Source organism: Rosa chinensis, chromosome 6 (assembly GCF_002994745.2).
Source record: "Rosa chinensis cultivar Old Blush chromosome 6, RchiOBHm-V2, whole genome shotgun sequence".
Classification (NCBI taxonomy): domain Eukaryota; kingdom Viridiplantae; phylum Streptophyta; class Magnoliopsida; order Rosales; family Rosaceae; genus Rosa; species Rosa chinensis.
The window spans coordinates 60928032-60948403 of NC_037093.1; positions in this window are offsets into that span (position 1 = coordinate 60928032).

Here is a 20372-nt window from a genome sequence, read left to right on the forward strand (position 1 = left end):
TGCCTAGGGAATCGTCGTTGGCAGCAGTCCCTCTGCTGATAGTAAGCGGCAAGCATTGTCGCTGGGACCAACTTGGTGGTGGTCCAGTGAGCGGAGTTGCGCTCCGTTGCAAGATGAAAAAGGAGAAGTTCCGCTAGCGGAGACAGCCTCACTTGCAAGACGAAAAAGGAGCAGTTCCGCTAGCGGAGACTTCGTCACTTGCAAGATGAAAAGGGAGAAGTTCCACTAGCGGAGTTGCGCTCCATTGCAAGATGAAAAGGGAGAAGTTCCGCTAGCGGAGTTGCGCTTAGCGGAGACTGTGTCACTTGCAAGATGAAAAGGGAGAAGTTCCGCTAGCGGAGTTGCGCTTAACGGAGACTGCCTCACTTGCAAGACGACAAAGGAGCAGTTCCGCTAGCGGAGACTGCGTCACTTGCAAGATGAAAAGGGAGAAGTTCCGCTAGCGGAGTTGCACTTAGAGGAGACTGCCTCTCTTGCAAGATGAAAAGGGAACAGTTCCGCTAGCGGAGTTGCGCTTAGTGGAGACTGCTTCGCTTGCAAGATGAAAAAGGGCAAAGTTTCGCTAGCGGAGTTACGATTAGGGGAGACTGCACGATGATTTGTGACCTGCCTCTTTGATGATTGCTTCCGCTGGACGCTTTGTCTGATGGCTTTCGACACGTGGTCGACATGTAGTGGGTTAGCGTGTGGAATAACGTCTCTGCAGCACTCCCGTCTCCTCGCCATTAATGCGAGTAATCATGGATTTTGTAACTGAGGTGACGCCTCGGTTAATCAGGAGAGTAAGTGAGATCGTGGGGCACGTGTACGGTGGTCGTATGATGTCGTTTATAAGCGGACGGCTTAGATTGTTTTGATGTTGACATAAAAGAGAGAGAAACATAGTGTGTTAACACTTTGCACTTCGGACTGAAACCATCGTCTTCAAGCTTCGCTTTGATATTCGAGAAGAAAATTATGCAATTCTGTGAGGGTATCGATCATTGGAGAATGAAGATCTCTTGAATCGAAGACGAGCATCTTCAAGTGCATCAGAGTTTCCGTCTTTGAGGTTGGTAATCTGAATCTCGTCCCTGTTTTATTGGGTTTTTTGTTTGCTTATGCTAGTTTCGCGTTTTGGTATTTGGAGTGATTTCTGCCATTCCCCGGTGTAAGTAAGGGTCTAGAATTGTGTTTGGGGTGGATTTTAGGTGTTTGACAGAAGGTTGAGGTTTCTTGCCCTACTAGGTGGTCGAATCTGGGTTTGAGTGTGGATGTGTTTTGTTCTTGTTTTGGCATTTTCTAGGTTTTCTGGGAATGGGTGTTCTTGACATTGTTGGCTATAATCTCACATAGGGATAGCTTAGATCTTGTGTAAACTGACTGGTTTTGGGTTTTAGGGTTTTTGATGGCTAGCGTCGTAGAGATCTCGAGCAGTGAGGATTCCGAGTCTGACGTGTCGCTCAGCGTGGCAGATAGGATATTTTTTGACTCGTTGCGTCCGTCTGCCCATGCAGGAACCTCACTGTCCGAACCGCTAGAGATCGAGCCGCTACAGACCATACCTTGGGAAGTAGCAATGGGTCGCGCCGGATGTCCGAAGAGTTCTAGGGCAGGAGAGGATGCTGCCATCCGGAATAGGCGTGAGGAGAGGTTAGGGAGTAACAGCTCCGCTGATGGGGGAGAGACCGGGAGGAGATTGAGTCGGCGTGGGTTCTCCGCGACGGTACTTCTGTTGACGAGGTGGGAGGACCGATAACTATTGCCGCCGTGAACCGATTGAAGTGGGTGTTTCGGCTGCCAGGCGTAGTGAAGCTGCGTCCGCCGCTGAAGGATGAGAGAGCGTTGATGCTGCCAGCGGGGCATGCCGCCGTGTACGAGGCTATCTTCTGCCAGGGAGTGACATTCCCGCTACTGCCAAATCTCTAAATTTTGGTTTGCTAGTTTGGCCTCGCCTTTGGGCAGATTTGCCCTAATATGTGGCGGTTGCTGATGGCACTCAACTCGCTATGGAGCCTTTCTAGTTGCGAGGGTCCAACCGTGGCGGAGGTGCTGCACTTCTACGAATTGGTATACGTGAAGCGCCAAGGTTGCAGTGGGCAGGTGAACTTGAGTCTCATCCAGGGGCCGCCCAAGTTAATCGAGAATTTGAAGGATTCCATGTCTCCTTGGCGGGAGACTTCCTGTGTTGCCACAGCGGGATAAGAATATCAAGCGGGGTCGAACGAAGGGAGCCGACCTTCAGGATTAAGTCAGAGTTCCAGCCTATCTAAGGTTGTCGTTAGCGTCTGCCGCTGATCCGAGTTGCTAGCTTTGGTTGTGACAACTCCTATTTTGTTCTAATCATTTCTTCATTTTTTTTTTTTAGCGGGCTTACGTTATAACCTGACGTGCGAGGAAGAGTGCCGCGTGGCAAGGATTAGAGGTTGTTGGCAGAATCGCAACCTGCTTGACCTTCGTCTTCTCACTAGTTGGGAGCTGTTGGTCGATCAACAATTGAAGCGCACTCTTGGTAACTAACTTCCGCTGATCTGTGCCTTAGCCTAGTTTGCATCAAGTTGACCCGTTGTTCTTGTGCAGATTCTCCGCCGGGTAACAAAGCGAGTCTTGATGCTTTTACCAAATCCATGGACCGTGCAGAGATCAACAACTTTTTGGAGAGTATGTACGCCCCTGGGCTGGTGGCTCAGCAGACGACGGTCGATCCGCAAACATTGGCGGTAAGCCAGTCCGAAGCCCCAGTGGTGCTGTCGATGCCGCACCACTTGCATCTCGGCACCGACCGTTTACCCGTTGTTTAGGCGGGAGCTGGTGCCGCCCAAGGGGTAGTCGACGGGAGCAAGGCCCCTGCTGCGCCTGTGCAGCCGAGGGAGAGAGCGCCCGCCACCCTGCATGGACCCTAGAAGGAGAGGGTTGTGCCCTCCAAGGAACCAGTGACTATTGCGGGGCTGGAGCTGCAGATGCAATTGAGGCCTGTCGCTGCTGGTACCACTCGGGCGGTTCTTCAGAAGAAGCGGTGACAAAACGACGGCAATGAAGAAGAAGAGGAAGACGAGGCAGAGACATCGGGGCCCGCCAGCAGAAGAGGGCAAAGCAGGCCCCGTTGATGGTGACTGTGGCTGCTGTAGGAGAGCGGTCTGGACTCCTTTGACGCGTATACTGAATTCCTGACTGACCCCGAGCGGGAGTTTCTCTTCCATCTCTGTGAGCGGCTAGGATTTGGCGGGTTGGATGGGACCGTCCGCCAGACGGCCGTGTAACAGTCGCCGTTCAGCTTGGAGTTTGGACAGCTGTCGGTCGAGCTGCATGAGCTGTTTCTTGCCTCGTCAAACCAACCTCGGGTTGAGCTGCAGCTGAGGGAGGAGATCCAAGGTCTCCAAAGGGAGCTGAGGGAGGCCAAAGATAAGGTGGAGGATGTCGAGCAGCGTCTAACCAAGTCGGAATGTGATGCTATGGATGCCTGCGGCAAGCTTGCTGTTGCTGTTGAGCGGGACCTCGAGCGGAATGACCATGTCTCCAAGCTGGAGCAAGACACATCCCTGTTGAAGGATCAAGTGGCGGCTAAGGCTAAGAAAGTTGAGATCTTTCAGCGGGATGTTGCCGCTAAATCTGTGGGTGTGAAGAAGCTGGAGGACAAGGTTGCCCGACTGGAAGCTAAGAGGAGTCGTGCGGAGGTAGCCGCCGTGGAGGCATTTAAGTAATCTGCGGAGTACAAGCGAGCATTAAAGGAATTAAAATTGTTCCAAGTGCACGATGTAGAGGACGTGGTCTGCCGAATATTGTTGGCGTTGCCAGTTAACTCTTGTGCTTGGACTTGGAGACAATGATTTGAATAATTCCTCATTTCATTGATAGCTGATAGGTCAGCGTTTACAAAAGCGGGGTTGTTCCCGTTGGGTAGCTTCCCTTAGCTATATATTGAACAAAAATTTAGCTAAGTCAAGATGCTCTTGGGTAGCGGCATAACTATTTGTAGTAATACCGAAGGTGCTCGGTATTCCAAGGGTAGGTCGTTGTGACGCCATCCTTGTCCATTAAGTAGAAGGTGCCGAGGCTAACAACTTCTACTATTTTGTACGGTCCTTCCCAAGTTGGGCGGAGTGCCGTTGACAGTGGAATGACTTCCTTCATTACCCAGTCCCCCAGTTGGAGGTTGCGGGCTTTGACTCTGGCGTTGTAGAAACGTGATACCCGTTGCTTGTTTTGCAAGTTGTGCAAAAGGGCCTTGTGGCGTCCCTCTTCGAGGAGGTCCTTATCGAGGTTGACGCCTTCGCTATTGGTCTCGGAGCAGTAGCCCTCGACCCTAGCGGTAGGTTGGGTAACCTCAACTGGTAGGACGGCTTCAGTGCCGAACATCATGCAGAATGGTGTTTCACCGGTGGCGGAAGTGGGGGTAGTCCTGATGGCCCAAAGTACTTCCGGGAGTTTCTTCGCCCATAATCCCTTGGAGTCGTCAAGCTTCTCTTTTAGCAGATTTTTGATTATCTTGTTTGCTGCTTCGACTTGGCCTTTGGTTTGGGGGTGAGCGACATATGCAAAACTCAACTTGGTGCCCAGGTTGGCGGTGAAAGATATGAGTTCCTTGTTGTTGAACTGTGTGCCGTTGTCTATGATGATTGTGTGGGGGACGCCGTAGCGGCAGTAGATGTTCTTCCAGAGGAAGTGGGTTACCTTGGGGTAGTTATGGCCGTTAGCGGCTCCGCCTCTATCCACTTACTTTTGTAGTCGATGGCGATGATGATGTACTTGAATTGGCCCTTGGCGGTTGGGAGTTTCCCAAGCAAGTCCAGGCCCCACATGGAGTGGATCCATGGGCCAATTATGATCGACAGGGGCTCCGCCGGGGCATGGGGAAGGTCAGCGTATTGTTGGCACTTGTGGCAGGACCTGGAGACCTTCCTGGCGACGTCGTCGAGAGTGGGCCAAAAGTAACCTTGTCGCATTGTGCTTGTATCATTGCCAGAACTGCCTTTCCCTTTTCTGGGGTCAGACACCGGAGGTTGGGATGGGTGAACCCTTGGCGGTAAAGGTTGCCATTCTGTGGATGTTATAGCGAGTTGCCCTCCGCTTAAGCTGCCTTGCTTCGACCTTGTCGGTGGGTAGTGTTCCATTGCGCTTGTACTCTATGATTTCATCCATCCAGCTGGGATTGACCTCAATGTTGAAGATTTCCGCCAGGGTTTTGGTGATGCTTGGCTTGTCAAGGCACTCCACCCTTGTGTCCGCTGGACTTTGGTGTGGTTGAGCAGTTGCTAGTCTTGCCAGTGAATCAGCCTTGGCATTCTTTTCCCTGGGAATCTGTGTGATGGTGTGAAAATTGAATTTTTTGAGTAGTGTCTTGACGTACCCCAAGTATGCCGCTAATTGCTGGTCTTTGGCTTGGAAGCTGTCGTTGACCTAGTTAACAACTAGTTGAGAGTTGCTGAATATGTTGATACTGTCAGCTCTTGAATCGATTGCGAGAAGTAAGCCGGCAATGAGCGCTTCATACTCCGTCATGTTGTTTGAGGCTTCGAAATTGAATTTTAACGCGCATTCCAAGTTTAGTCCCCCTGGTCTTGTCAAGATGACTACGGCGCCGCAGGCCTTGGCGCAGGCAGAACTGTCTATGTGGAGGTTCCAGTCTGACTGCTGCTAGGGGGCTGGTTCCCCAGCGGTTACCATTTCTGTGTTGGCTTCTTGTGCCCATAGGTTGAGTTCAGCGATGAAATCTGCCACTGCCTGGCCTTTCATGGCTGTCCTTGGCTTGTAGTCAATGTCGAACTCGCTGAGATCGATGGCCCACTTATTGAGGCGCCCGGAGTGCTAAGGGTTCTGCATTATTTGCCTCAGCGGTTAGTTTGTTAGGACATGAATTGTGTGAGCCTGAAAGTATTGGCGGAGGCGCCTAGCAGCGACAATGAGTGCGAGAGTTAGCTTCTCCAAAGGGGGATATCTCGTCTCCGTCCCATTCATGCCTTTGCTAGCGTAGAATACTGGGAGCTCCTCCGGGCCCTCTCGTCGCACGATGGCGCAGCTTACCACTGATAGGGATACCGCTAGGTAGATGTATAGTGTCTCACCCTGTACCGGAATGGAAAGAAGTGGGACTGTTGCCAAGTATTCCTTCAAGCTCTGGAATGCTGCCTCACACTCTAGGGTCCAGTCAATTACTTTCTTGTGTGTGTTTTTCAGCACTTTGAAAAATAGGAGACATTTGTCAGTGAGTCTGGAGATAAACCGAGAGAGAGCGGTTAGCTTTCCCTGGAGGCTCTGAACATGTACCTTCCACTCTGGGGCCTTCATGTTGAGGATGGCTTGCACCTTGTTAGGATTGGCCTCTATGCCCCGTTCACTGACTATGTAGCCCAGAAATTTGCTGGCGGTGACTCCAAAGAACATTTTTCTGGGTTGAGGCGCATACCATAAGCCAAGAGAATGGAGAATATGATTCTAAGGTTTGCCACATGTCCGCTGGCCTTGATGCTTTTTACCAACATGTCGTCCACGTAGACCTCTATTATCTTACCGAGGTGCTCAGCAAACATGGCATTCATCAACCGCTGATAGGTTGCACCGGCGTTCTTCAAACTAAAGGGCATGACATTGTAACAGTATAGGCCCTTGTCGGTGGTGAAGGTGGTGCACTCTTGGTCCCCAGGGTGCATTTTGATATGATTGTAGCCGGAGAAGGCGTCCATCATGCTGAGTAGCTCGTGTCCAGCAGTTGCATCGACCAACTGATCTATGCAGGGTAGCAGGAAGCTGTCCTTGGGGCATGCCTTGTTGAGGCCCTTGAAGTCGACACACATCCGCCACCTTCTGCTAGGTTTCTTAACCATGACCAGGTTGGAAATCTACTGAGGGTAATTGACTTGGCAGATGAACCCGATGTTCTGGAGTTTGGCGACTTCCTCTTCTATTGCCTGATACCATTCTTCATCAAAGGCCCTTCGCCGCTGCTTGACAGGATAGAAGGATGGTTTGATGCTCAACTTGTGTGTGATGATCTTAGGGGAGATCCCTAGCATGTCAGTGTAGGACCACGCAAAGACGGCGGCATTGTCACGTAGAAACTGGGTGAGTTCAGCCGCTACCTCTGGGTCTAGCTGGGCGCCGAAGCGGACTTTCTACTCAGGGTGTTAGTCGGAGTTGCTGACAACTCTCAAGGATGTTTCTGGGTTGACAGGTTCCTTTTTGACATATTTCTTCTCGTCATCCCTAGGGTCTTCAAAGATATTGGCCGCTGGTATATGGTTTCCTACAGTTAGGATCTCATGGCGGCGTGCTGATCATGCGACCGTTGTTGAGTAACATTCTCGTGCCAGCTGTTGGCTTCCTTTCACACATCCTGTCCCGTTGGGTGTGGGTAACTTCATGAGAAGCATGTACCCGGCTATGATTCACTTGAGCTTGTTAGGTGCCGGTCGACCGATGATGGCATTATATGAACTGAAGCAATCGACCACGATGAACTCCGTATGTATCTATGCCGTACATGGACTAGCGCCGATAACTAGTCGCATGTAGTCAGAACCCAACGGTTGTGTGACGTCACCAGAGAAGCTGAGTAGCGGCTCGTAGTCCTGAAGCAATTTTCTGTTCCGATGGAGTTGGTTGTAGCAGCCATTGAAGATGACATTGACAGCGGATCCACTGTCAACAAGGACTCTTCCTACTAACCATTTGTCAAGTATAGCGTCGATCAAGAATGGATCGTAGTGGGGCAGATGTACTCAGCGCTCTTCCTCCTCCGAGAAGGTGATGGGTTCCCAGCCAGATCTTGGGAGTTTAGCAGATCTCTCATAGTGATTGTTGCAAACTTCTTTGGGGTGGTTAGCGCGTGCATAATGCTTTCTTGCCCTATAAGATATGTTGGTGATTGGAGCTCCGCCGTCGAGGGTGTTGATTCAGCTCATGGGTTCGATGTTGGCAACCACAGGTGGCGGTTGGCGCACTTTGAATTCTTCCAGCTTACCATCACGGTACAGAGTCTCAATAGCTGTTTTGAGAGCATTGCAATTGTTGGTGTCGTGACAGCTGTCCTCGTGGTATTTGCACCACTTACCGGTGTTCTTGGGCTTCCCCACCCTTGGGTATTTTCTTGGTGGTGGTGGCGGAATCTGGTCCTTGCACTGGTTGTATATCTCTTCATATGAGGCTGTGAGGACTGTAAACCCTGCGTACCGCTGAGAGGACTCTGTCGGTTTTTTATGATTATCCCCATGGGATGAGCGGTTGCCCTTGTTGTAATGTAGGTCCTTCTGCCGCTTGCTTTGGTAGTTGCCCTGTTGCCACTCTCTCTTCTTATCAGTTGGCGGCGTAACAGAGGTTTTGTTAGTGGTTTCCTGCTGGCTCGAGGAGGGCTGAGCAGACTTTTCCAGTGTTGGAGGTGATGGTGGGGTTTCTCCATATGTGATGAATTTTGCCTGTGCATGGATGACTGCCTCGCCCATGACATGGTCATACGTGGCATTTGGGTGATTGTAATTGAGGTGGTAGAGAAATGGCCCCCTGAGGAGTCCTTGCTTGAAGGCTGCCAACACCATTGTTTTGTCAAGATTGCGGCACTGAGATGCTGCCACCCGCCACCTGGTGACAAATGCCTTCAACGCCTCCTTAGCGCACTGTTTGACATTGAACAACTGAGCTGTGTTGTGATGTCCAGCGGCTAGGAGGATGAACTGAGAGAGGAAAGCATTTGTTAGTGCCTAGAATGAGTCGATGGATCCCGGTGGGCACTCAAAGAACCAACTCATCGCCTCACTATCCAATGTTTCGCTAAACAAGTGGTAGAGGGTGGCGTCATCAAATCCCTTGTTGTTAGTGACCTTCTTGAAGGTGTCCAAGTGAACAAAAGGGTCGGTCATGCCGTTGTAATGTGACATCTTTGGTGTCTTTGCATATGCTGGTCTGACTGCTTGCAAGATCCTAGCGGTGAATGGTCCTGGTCTAGACGTAAAGAGCGGATTTGGGATTGGCGCTGGGGCGCCTGCCTCTGCCCGGATTAGCCTTTGCTCTAATTGCTGCATTCTCTCTAGGATTAAGGCGGTTGTGTCTCCAGCGGGCCCTGCCTGGAGATTCCGCTGAACCACCTCCCGCCTGGGGACAGGTGGATTGCCCTCGGTCCTGGCCTTAGCTGCTGAGCGGTTGGTGTGAGGCTGTGACTCCGCTTCTTGTTGCATCATTAGGCGGGGCAGGGGAGGAGGGCCCATTCCCAATAGTTCTGGTGGGTTTGGCGGTACCTGCATTTGTATGATTGGTACGGGTACCAATCCGCGGGTATTGGGTTGACTACGTCTAGTGCTCCGCGATTGCTTGCTCTGCGCTGGGTTAGCGTTTGCCTCCAGCGCCCTTTTCAGCTAGTCGAATTTTGACATCAGTGTGGCCACCTGCTTTTGGGCCTCGACCTTCTCTCTGCGCTCTTGTTCGCGCTCTCTATTCGCCTTGTGGAGGTCCACCAATGCAAGCTCATACATAGCGGCGAGATCCCGGCCTGGTGGGCGATTGTTGCTTGGTCGTGTCTCCGCTGCAGTCTGGGTCAGCGAGACCTGGGATGAGCCTTGGGATTCCACGCTAGGGTTGACCGGAGTGTTGAATAGTGCTCAGTTAACTTTAACCGCTGGGTTAACGTTAGCCGCGGGGTTGGTGGGATTGGGGTTGGTAGATTGATCCGCTTGCTCCTCAGCGTTTCCCCCGCTACCGTTAGTCATGGTGATCGTTGTGGTGGGATGGCCTTTTATTCAAGGGTTTCTACAGACGGCTCCAATGTTAATGTTTAAGATTGAGCGGTGGCCCAAGTCTTTGTTAACGCTGGTTCGATGGGCGGACCGCTACTTGCAGTGTTCTCAGAGCTTCCGCTACCTGTCAAGTGAATACAAAGTGGCGTCAGAGGGAGACCGCGCTGGGCGGTCTTCTCTTCTCCGATGCCTAAGTTAGTCAATGTATTTATATTGACAGAATAACAGTAGGTAAGTAGTGAATGCGTAATTAATGAGGAGAGAAGAGAGAACCTTTTAGAGGTGGGGAAGAGGTCGAGCTCTTCCATGTTTTCGATGTGGGACTGATGTGCTTCAGTTCCCAGCTTCTAGATCTTCTGATGCTATCTTGGTGCGGCGCGTCAGGGATGATCTGGGGGTGAGCCGGGGCTCAGGCGGTAGCCTACTTGGCTGTGTTTCCGTATGTCACACAGTTGGCGGTAGTTGGTACCGCTGGAGGTATCATGAGCGTGGCTCATTATAGCTAATTATGCTTGCAAATGCTTATGTAAGTACACTAGGGGTGAGTACTAGCTATGAACAGCAACCCAAATATATGGCTAGTTTAATGTGTCAATACCATAAGGTGCGTGACTGTCCAATTATCATTTTTTTGTTTGAATTAGTTTAACTCTAGCGACCAGAGGGTTCGTATGGCACTTGAGATTGTCAATCACCCTAGGAATGAAATTTCGTGAATGGGTGTGGAGTGTCGCCGCTGAGGAAGTTCCATATGATATACCTACCACGGGCGTGCCACCGTTATCTCTGAAGGAGGATGCAGTTCTCCCAACTTCGAGCATGAAGTTCAATCCACGCCGGTCCAGGCGCGGATAGATTTTCAATGCATGTTCTATTAGTAACCCCCCCTAATCACCATATTCGGAACTTATGTGTTAAAGGACTATGAAATGTAATTTTACGGTATACTTTGGTTAATTTTTTTTATTTTTTATTTTAATTTGTGGACAATGAACAAGTTGCCACTAGGCTTGTGTAGCAGATTGTGCTGTATGTTATGTTTGAACTTCATCAGAGGAGCAATTATCAGGGTTTCTAATTCGCTATGTATTGTTCTGTATTTGGAATATATAGGAATGTTAATAGCAAACATATATAGCACCACACTGAATACAGTAGCTTCAATATTAATCGAGTTGATTAATGTTAATCTCAAAAATCAACTTCAATCAATACATGTATTAAGCAACACTGAATCAAGTCGAAGAAGATTTTGCTGACTGGAATTTACCCGTTATGTAACATTGCACTACTAGAATTATGTTATTAGAAATCGCATGTTTTAAATCGGTCAGACTTGCCCACGATGTTAAAAAGTAATCTAACATCGTTTTACAAAAATACCGATTTAAATGTGTATCATTAACATCGGTTCTTAAAATGACCGGTGTAAAAAGTTTTGTTTGAAAATTTGCGGGAACCTATTTTTGCAAAAAGCGGTAAGTCTTTTAAGTGAAATGAAGAATCGGGTACTCAAACTCAAAACTTTCACACTTAGAAAAAAATTTGCGCCAACCCCAAAAATGAAATAGAAAACCCTAGCGAGACTCCTTCATTCTGAACTCACCGCAAACTGGATCTCCTCCCAAACTCAACCTCCATTCTGGACCCTAAGCTCACTCGAACTCGCCGCCATTCTAGAGCTCCTCATTGCTTCCTTCTATGTACTCCTCGGCTTCTTCCGCATCGACTCTGTCCAGTCCGTCATCTTACGCGCCTCCCACTACAACGGTGACAACGTCCTCATCAACTCCTGCTGCTGCCCTCCCCCTGCCAAACCCAAATTCAATTTCTTCTTCTTGAGGGATTCGAGTTGATTTTTCTTCCTCCAAAACCCTTTTCAACTCTTCATAGTTCGCCCTCCAAAGCGTTTCTGTCCGAGCTCGTTGAAGGACAAGGTTTATAGGATCTTCTGCAAGGAAAAGCGTAAGCTTGCCGGTAGAAAGGGTAAGCTTCGTGATCCTTCGATTTTCTTTTAAGCTTTATCGTGAACTGGATTTTTCGATTTCCAATTTCGGATTTGTTTGGAATCATTCGGTTGTACAAAAATTGTATTATTAGAACTATGTCTCCACTGGTCAGTCGCCGCTCTCTCTCTCATCAAAACCCTAACTTTTTCTGCTTGAAATTTTCTAAAATTCGTCGCCATTGTTGTTTGATTTATAATTATGTATACTTGTTTATGTTGTTTATAGGTGTCTATGTTGCGAATCTGTGCTCGGATAAAATCACTCAACTCACGGATAATGTCTATGTCTGTCGCTCTGGATCGGTACGATTCTCATCTTCGTTACTGCCTAGACCTTATTTAATTTGTTGTCTTTGATTGAATTTTTGAGCATGTGGAGTTTTCGCAATTTGCAGGCTGCAGATTCTCAGGTTGTTTCCTACTATGTGAGGCACTTTCTTCATCAGCACATGGGAGTCTTTTTCAGCCTCTGTGCCTTTTATTTCACTGATTCGTATCAATTTGTATTGCGGTTTTGGGTTAATGGTTTACTAGATTTAATTGTGTTTTTGTGTTTGTACAGCATTCAACTATGGCAGCCTGCTACTGGGCTACTATCATATGGCAACAAGGTTAGGTTTGGTGAATTTCTCGCTTATTGATACTATTGTGTGAGCTTATTTGTAGTTCAATTAGTTGTGTCGGGTTTAAACTGTTGTTTATTAGGCTTGGCATAATATGTTGCAAACTGGGTTGATTGTTGGAGGCTGGGACAAGTATGAGAAGGAAAGATGTCAAAATATTCAACTACTCTTCCTCTGCACTCGATTAAGATGTCAGGTATGGTTTCTGGTTCAACAGATGTATTTTTTTTGGAGAAAAGTTTATGATATTCGGGGCTTTACCTGTTAGAAAAGTCGTGCAGAAGTTTCAGATAATTATGCATTTTGTGGTATTGAGGCTAGCTTATGTTACCCATAATCCGAAAGTTGATTTCAGTATCTGTGTTTGTGTTTGTGTGTTGTGTGTGTGTGTGGAGACTGATTGTTTTAGATAGATCGTTTGGTGTGTATGTTTAACATGAGCTGTAGTATTACAGCGGTGGGCACTTGAGCGGCTCAACTGACAGTGACATTAATGACGCAAAGAAAATTGATGCTGAAGAAGATTTTGAGAATTTTCTTGGTTGCTTCAAAGATACGAATATGCAAGCCCAAGGTCTGGATCCCAAGAGGGGTTGGGGATTTCGTGGTGTGCACAAGGTATTTTTACTCAGTTGAATGTTATAGTTTCCATGTGTATGTGGACGCATATGTTTGCAAATACATCTGCATTGTGTCATAACGTGTGATGATTATTAGGGTAATCTGACCAGAGCTTCCAAACCATGTTTACTCAACTGAATGTTATAGTTTCCATGTGTAAGTGGATGTGTCATATCTCAGTGAGGTTTCTTGACACTAAAATTGAAAAAAAAAAACATCTAATTATAGTTTATTTTAATATGGTTCTGCTTAAGCAAACTCAAATTGATCTAAAACTCTTGCTATGATGTGATGGATTTTAGCTCAAATTGGGGTTTTGATTTTTTTGGGGCTTTCTTTGTGTTGGAGTTTGAAATCTCAATAAGTGATTGGACTGGTTTGAGGTGAGAAACAATTAAACGATACAAGAAGGCATTTGCAGATTCTTCAAATAATGGATCTGTCTCTGAAGCTCCTACTCAGGTATGTACACTTCACAATAGTAGATTTTACATGAAAATGTCATGAAATTGAAGCGTAATACTTTTGCGAGTAATGAAACTGCTTTGTATAAGCAAAGATATTTTTCTGGGTAGTGTGAAGTAGCAATAATTGAAAATGTGTGCAGGTTTCCTTTTCAGAACTTATTACTCATAAAGTTTATTATAATGTGATCTATATTATCTGCATTTATACTTTGTAAAAATATAAAGCATCTCTGTGATCAACTCTAATATACATGCATCAACTGTAACTCAAAATTATATGAATCTTCATTTTTGGCTCTCAATGAGATGCTTCTAAACCTATTAGTTTGTGTATGTTCATAAATCTCAATACTATCAGCAAGAAGTTGCCAAACTGCTTGCCCAGATAACCACTTTGCAGAACAGTAACATGTAACCTCAGAGAGACTAGGTCAACCCTATATATATAACAAAATAATTTCACCTTGGCAGATATTGACATGCTGTTGATATCCAGGGGTTATATGGCTGAGGGTTTGAGCAATATGTCTATCAAGGAGCTCAAGGGCGTGGAGACCAAACTTGAGAAAGCAATTAGCAGAATTAGATCCAAGAAGGTATCTCTTCCGTCTGAGTATTTGATATTCTTTGTGGTATCTCTCTCTTTCTCTGACTTTTTTCTTTGATTTGTTGTAACTTTGTTTCGTCTTCTCTTTTCTCAGGATTGGAAGATATGTTCTCTTAAAGAAAAGCAGGTAAACTGCTTGTTTTGCAATAAATAGAGAAGCCATAACTAATTGATAAGAAGTTGTAGGATTTATATTTTATGATGCTTATGTTTAAAATTTAGTTTTGTCCACTCTGCAAGATTAAAATTGACTGCTTTGTATGTAAAATTCATCTTTGCTTTGTAAGTAACATTGAAATTCATTGTTTCAGTTACTTAAAGCTTAGTTGTGCATAAAAATGGCAAAGGAGGCATGGTGAAAAAGAAGAGGAGAGGAGAGAGGACAAAGAAAGACGGGACAACAGGGATTTTATCCATGATGGCAGTAGGGACTTCAACATACAGCGTTTTCCACACAAACGGAAATCCACTCGTAGGAGTGAAGACTTAGCTACTGACCAATTGCATCAAGGTGGGGAAGATGATGAAAGCCTGGGAGAACATATCATTTCATCTTCTCATGACGATAAAAAAATTCTGCAAAAAGTGAGAATTGTGATGTTTTTGTGCAAAGGAGCAATTTTATGAAAAATTAATTTGTTTTCTGGACGTGTTAGTGTGCACAACCAAGTAGCTAAAACTTTAAACTTGCAGCTTCATGATCTCAGTAAAAAGTTTCTTGTCATTAGAAATCAGTATCAAAATAAAAATCGATGTCTCATGATTATCAACATATCGAAATATGACCCCAAAATCGATGTACACAAAACCAATGCACATCGATATGTAAACAAAAAAATTTTTGGAGACTGATGTCTACGAGAGTACTAGACATCATTTCTGAAATTGTAATCGATTTAAATGTTCATTGAGGTATTGTTCGAGATATACTTTATTAAGCATAAAATATGAAAATATGAAGAATTAAATATAGTTAACATATAAGATTATAATGATTATACATCGATTTGTGTTTTAGAATCGATGTTGGTCGCTGTCTGGGACATCGGTTAAAAACGCGCTTATACTGATGTCTGGATCTTTTACATCAGCCACTAAGAGGTCGGTCGAAATTTAGTTTTACATTGGTTCTGAACTGTTGTCTTGTTAGGTGGATTGCAGCAACACATTAACTGCATGGATGCATGGCATAGCTAAGTGGGTTGGTGTGGTTCACTTCCCTTCCATATTTCAGGTCTCCATCACTAAGGAAGTGGCAAACATGGACTTAATTGGGGGCGGGGATTGTCGCATTCAAACTGTTACAAGGCCCATTATGCAGTAGGCACCATTGAGGTAGGAATTATGGATGTGGACAAGTACACTAGTTACGAGGCCCATTATGCATTAGGCACCATTGAGGTAGGAATTATGAATGTGGATTGTCATATTTTTCTTTTTGATAAGGGGTTTGTGGATTGTTATATTTAATTTGTTACGATTGCAGTTTATGCTTTAGCCACCAATGATGTATGGTTTAGAATACAATTTAATTTAATGGTGGTTGAACTCAGTTTGTGCAGAATCATATCTGTATTCAAATTTGTGGACCCTTCCGCCAAAACGTTGATGAAACTGGACCAGCCAATATATCCGAATCATACGAACATCAAATCTCGTATGGACCATAACTTGTAAAAAATTGTAGGATACAAGATATCATAAACGAATAGAATAGCAGTTATGGCATTGCAGTCATGCAAGTAGTCCAAAAACTTGCGGCATTTTAATGTACGATTAGCGTTCCAACTTAACCCTATACTAGTATCAAACAAGGGCAGTTTGACAAAAATAGTCTTTGTTACCTAAGTCAATGTCCCACGAATGAAACAAGTGGATTTGCATGGCAGTCAACTATGGTGATTGTAAATAGCCACACGACGCGTCAGCAGGCCCATTATGCACCTTCCTATGGTGATTGTGCCGGAACTTCATAGTCAGTGAACGAATCAAATCCTGCAAAATGTATTTTGCACTCATCTCCCCATATGAATTGTGGCCTGTGGATCGGACCTGCATTTTACCGATAAACATTCAAGTTAGTTATACAATTCCCTCATAAAGATACATAATGAGGAGTTAATTGATTTGAATAGTTTTTGAAAGTAAAGTGGATATACTGATAGGGTAACCATAGCAGAACCAATAAGGCATGCCTGGATTCAATTCAGATCGTGAAATAAACGACATCATGAAGCCATCACACACTTCACAATTAGGACCGTACATTGTGAGGTTCGGATAGTTATGCAAGGTAGGTGTAGGAATGTCCTGCAACCACAACATCAAAACAGAGAAGTCGTATCTACTTTGTGGTATGGCATATGAATATGTCAGCCCTGCATTTTCAATTAAGACTAGTTATAGCAAAGCACTACATTATATCTCACCCCTGCATTATGCTTGGTGCATCCCACAGTCATCTCGTCCACCCATCTATACCCACTGCAATATGGGAACCCCTGCAAGATCAACCGCCAACTAAGTAGGAAATGGATTACGGATTTTACATAGCTTATCTATATATGCGGTACAAAAATGAAAGGCTATAAAAATCGAAGTCTAGGGCATCTCACGTTGGTATTGGCATACCTCCAGTACGGCCTCAGCTGCTTGATTTTAGGCACCCAATGCTGCATCACTGTCATGTTCCCTTCAGAGAGAGGGCATCGGGGTCTTTCGTCCGGCCCTTCCTTGGGAGAGTGCTTGCCGTCAACAGGTGGGCATTCTTCAGAGCGTGGTCCTTTAACTACCTGCTGGACCTGGCCGCGTAGGTGACACCACCTTTGAATAGGACAGTTGACATCCTCACCGCATGCTCCCGCAGTATTGAACCTGTTTATGTGAATAGCACAGAATGTTAGGTATCCATCATGACGACGACCCATACTCTAAATGGTTGGCCGGACTTTGCCAACTCAAGGAGTAGTAGCCTAGCTTCATAGACAGATTTAGAATTTAAAAACCAGTTTGACTGGAACTTAAGACTGCTAATGTAATTTGAACCATAGTTGTTTCAGTTAGAGATCACAATCTTCATTGATGACTATATTATACAAAGATTAGAGATGGGAAATCTGTTGTAGATACCTCTACTAGTGACACTAGTTTTCTATCTCACCAAGCATAAGTAACACCCTCTTTGAGACACCCACAAGCCATGGTGAGGCCCAACCGCTACTTGCATCTTGTAGCCCTATGTTCAAGCTACGCTACGGTATCCGGAAGTGGCAAAACCGTCGCAGGGAAGCCACCTTCTCGGCCTTGCCAAGTTGCCTCCACAATATGCTTCTCTAGACTAGAATAGTAACTTTGAGTCCCACATCTAAGAAAATGTAAATGAGGGAGCCTCCTTCCCCTATAAAAGGAATGCCTCCTCCCACTTAAACACCATCCCATTACATCTTTTGTAATCCCCTTGGGCAACAAGGCTCAACACACTAGTGTAACATTCAAGTGGATGTAGTTTCCCGCTTAGGTGGGAGATGAACCACTATACATCTCGTGTCACTCTCTCTCTCTAAAGCTAACTAGAGATCCCACGGATCACTAACGTTAACATTGGTGCCGTCTGTGGGAAGCCAACACAAACGCTTCGTCACCTATCACGAGCTTTGGCCTGTCAGCGTCCGGTCAACGCCCAACAGGGCCGGTCAACGCTTGGTCAACGCCGACCAACTCTGGTCAACTTCGATCAAATGCTAGTCAACAAGTTATAGGGCAAGTCAACGCCCAACTCAAAGGTCAACGCTGACCTACACAAAAAAAAAAAAAAAAAATTGTGCCAATTTGCTATGGACACCCAGAAAACTTCTCTGGGCACCCATGTTCATTCTTTGAATCATGCATCAGCGGTACATTTCCCGCCAGCTACTCCCAGCAGAAGCAACCTCCACAGCTTCTCCGCTGACCGAGTCGTCCTCCGCCGGAAAGACATCCGCCAACTCCACCAGTACACTCTGCTGGCACCATCTCAGCTCCGTTAGCGACAACCCGGTCCGCCGGGGGACCCCCGCCGGCATCCTCTTCCGCTGAACTCAAAGCGTTGACCATAACGCCGCCAAGCTTCATTGCTCAGCTCGTTACTCCACCCCGAGTTTACCGCTAGCAAGCTCTACCGCTGAGCACCACAACTTATGACCATTCTTCAATGGTCATCAGCGGCACACCTCCGCCGGACAAGGCACCGCTGAACTCCATCTCCCTCTAAGCAAGACACTACCGCCAGGCAAGCCTCCCCCAGCAACGCTCCGGCCGCCGCTGACCAAAGCTCCGTCCTCTCACTTGACCCACAAGCTCCAACGCTACACACCGCTAGCCGTCAACGACAACGAGCTCTGCTGACCATCCTCATTTCACCGCCAAACTTCTGCCAGCGGCACCGCCACTCAGCGGCACTTTTTCCGCTCATATACGTCAGCGGAAAAGCCAAACTTCAGTCAACTTCTGATCTTCAGTCGGCGTCAGCGGAAAAGCTCCATTCAGCGGCACTTTTCTGCTCATCTCCGTCGGCGGAGAAGCTAAGTTCCAGTCAGCGGCAAAGCAGGCTTCTGAGTTTCAAGCCTCCGCTGAGCTCCAGGTCCAAGTCACCACTGAGCACCAGAACATCACCGCTAGCAAGCATTCTCCGCTAGTAAGCTCCGTTGCTCCGCTGAACAACTCCCCCGCCGAGTATCACCACTCTCCACCACTAGCCACCACCGCTAGACAAGCCTACCGCTGACCTAAAAAAAAAAAAAAAAAAATTCCGCTAGCACACCAAAGCGCCAGCAGCACCAGCGGCCTCCGTTCCGCCACCCTTCGCTGGAAAGTCATTCTGCCAGCAATCATCCGCTAGGCACCACCGCCATGGCTAGCTTTGGACCAACTCCGCCAACCAATTGCGAACAGTCGGCTTTGCAGACGCAGTCGAACAATTTACTCAATACACCCAACTCTCTTTCTGGCCACAAGATCATGTGCTAGTTGCCATCTTCCTACCACATGGACGCCTCCGCTCACTCTGATGTCCTTATCCAAGCATCCCGCTCTCACCCACTGCAATTCACCGAAGAATTCAAATCTGGATCCAAGATCCTCAGCTCGGACCTGAGAACCCTGCTGACCAGTGAGCTAAGTTTTTTTAAAACCAATCATGGCTACTCGTGGTTTCTCTATTTTTGACCTGATAGAATCATAATAAAAGTCGATCAAACAATATATGCCTACGTGTGCTGACTATGTGAAGCCACACATACACGTAATCTGCTATGCTCTAGATTAATGACACATAAAGTATGACTACTTCTAAGCACCTGTAGCAGACATGTAGTTGATGTGTTCTATATGCATGACCTACAACACACTATATATTTAACTACTTTAAATATATTCTCTGTACATGACACAGCTAAGACATGTGGCCACTATTAATTGTCGTGAGTCCAAAGTATGTTTAGCTTCTGTGTGCATGCCATGTTTTTGAAAATATGTACCTCTTGGGCTGGAGCTTATCATTTGTCAGCATACCATCTTGTTGCAAAGTACAAGGTACACTACGAAATGTCATGGTCAATTGGAAATTCAAGACAGACATATGCATGAACATTTAAATTAATTACTTGTTGCCTTGCAATACTTGTAATTATCTTTATCTCATGCATCTATGCCATGACAAATTCATCTTAAATAGCATGAAACACTTTAATACTCTCTGTGCACATGCTACACATATGTGTCGATGCCCTGTCCATGCTCTTTCATGGTTGATTTGCTAGCTACACATAAGAAGATTCATACATGACCACAAACTTCTATCGGCTGCTTGCATTTATAATCACAAAATATAGCGCAAGCCTATCACTTGTCAAAGCATGCTAGCTCACTAAAAAGCCTATGTTCCTGTGACAAGTTGAGGACACATCATTAATATACTTCCTTCACTTAAATCTTCTTCTTATTTGGAATTTGCACAAAAACAAAATCTTTTTATTTAGTCAACTAAATCATATGGATAAATAGCTAATCACCTATTTTTGTTTTGACTTCGGAGGAAATCGATGAAAAACATTCATATGTAAACAAGGCCAAAACAAACTATAAACTATTTGCGATCATTCGCCGATCACATGGAGTGTCATGCTTGGACAAACTTCAACATGATTTGGGTACCTATGCCAATTTCAACTCCAACTCGCTCCAAATCGGCATAAGATAAGTAACTATGTTTTATCTTTTACGCTCTTACAATTAGAGCCATTGCCATGCTTTTCCTACTTTAAGCATGCCTACAAATATATCACACTTGATATGTCTATACATGTCTCTATG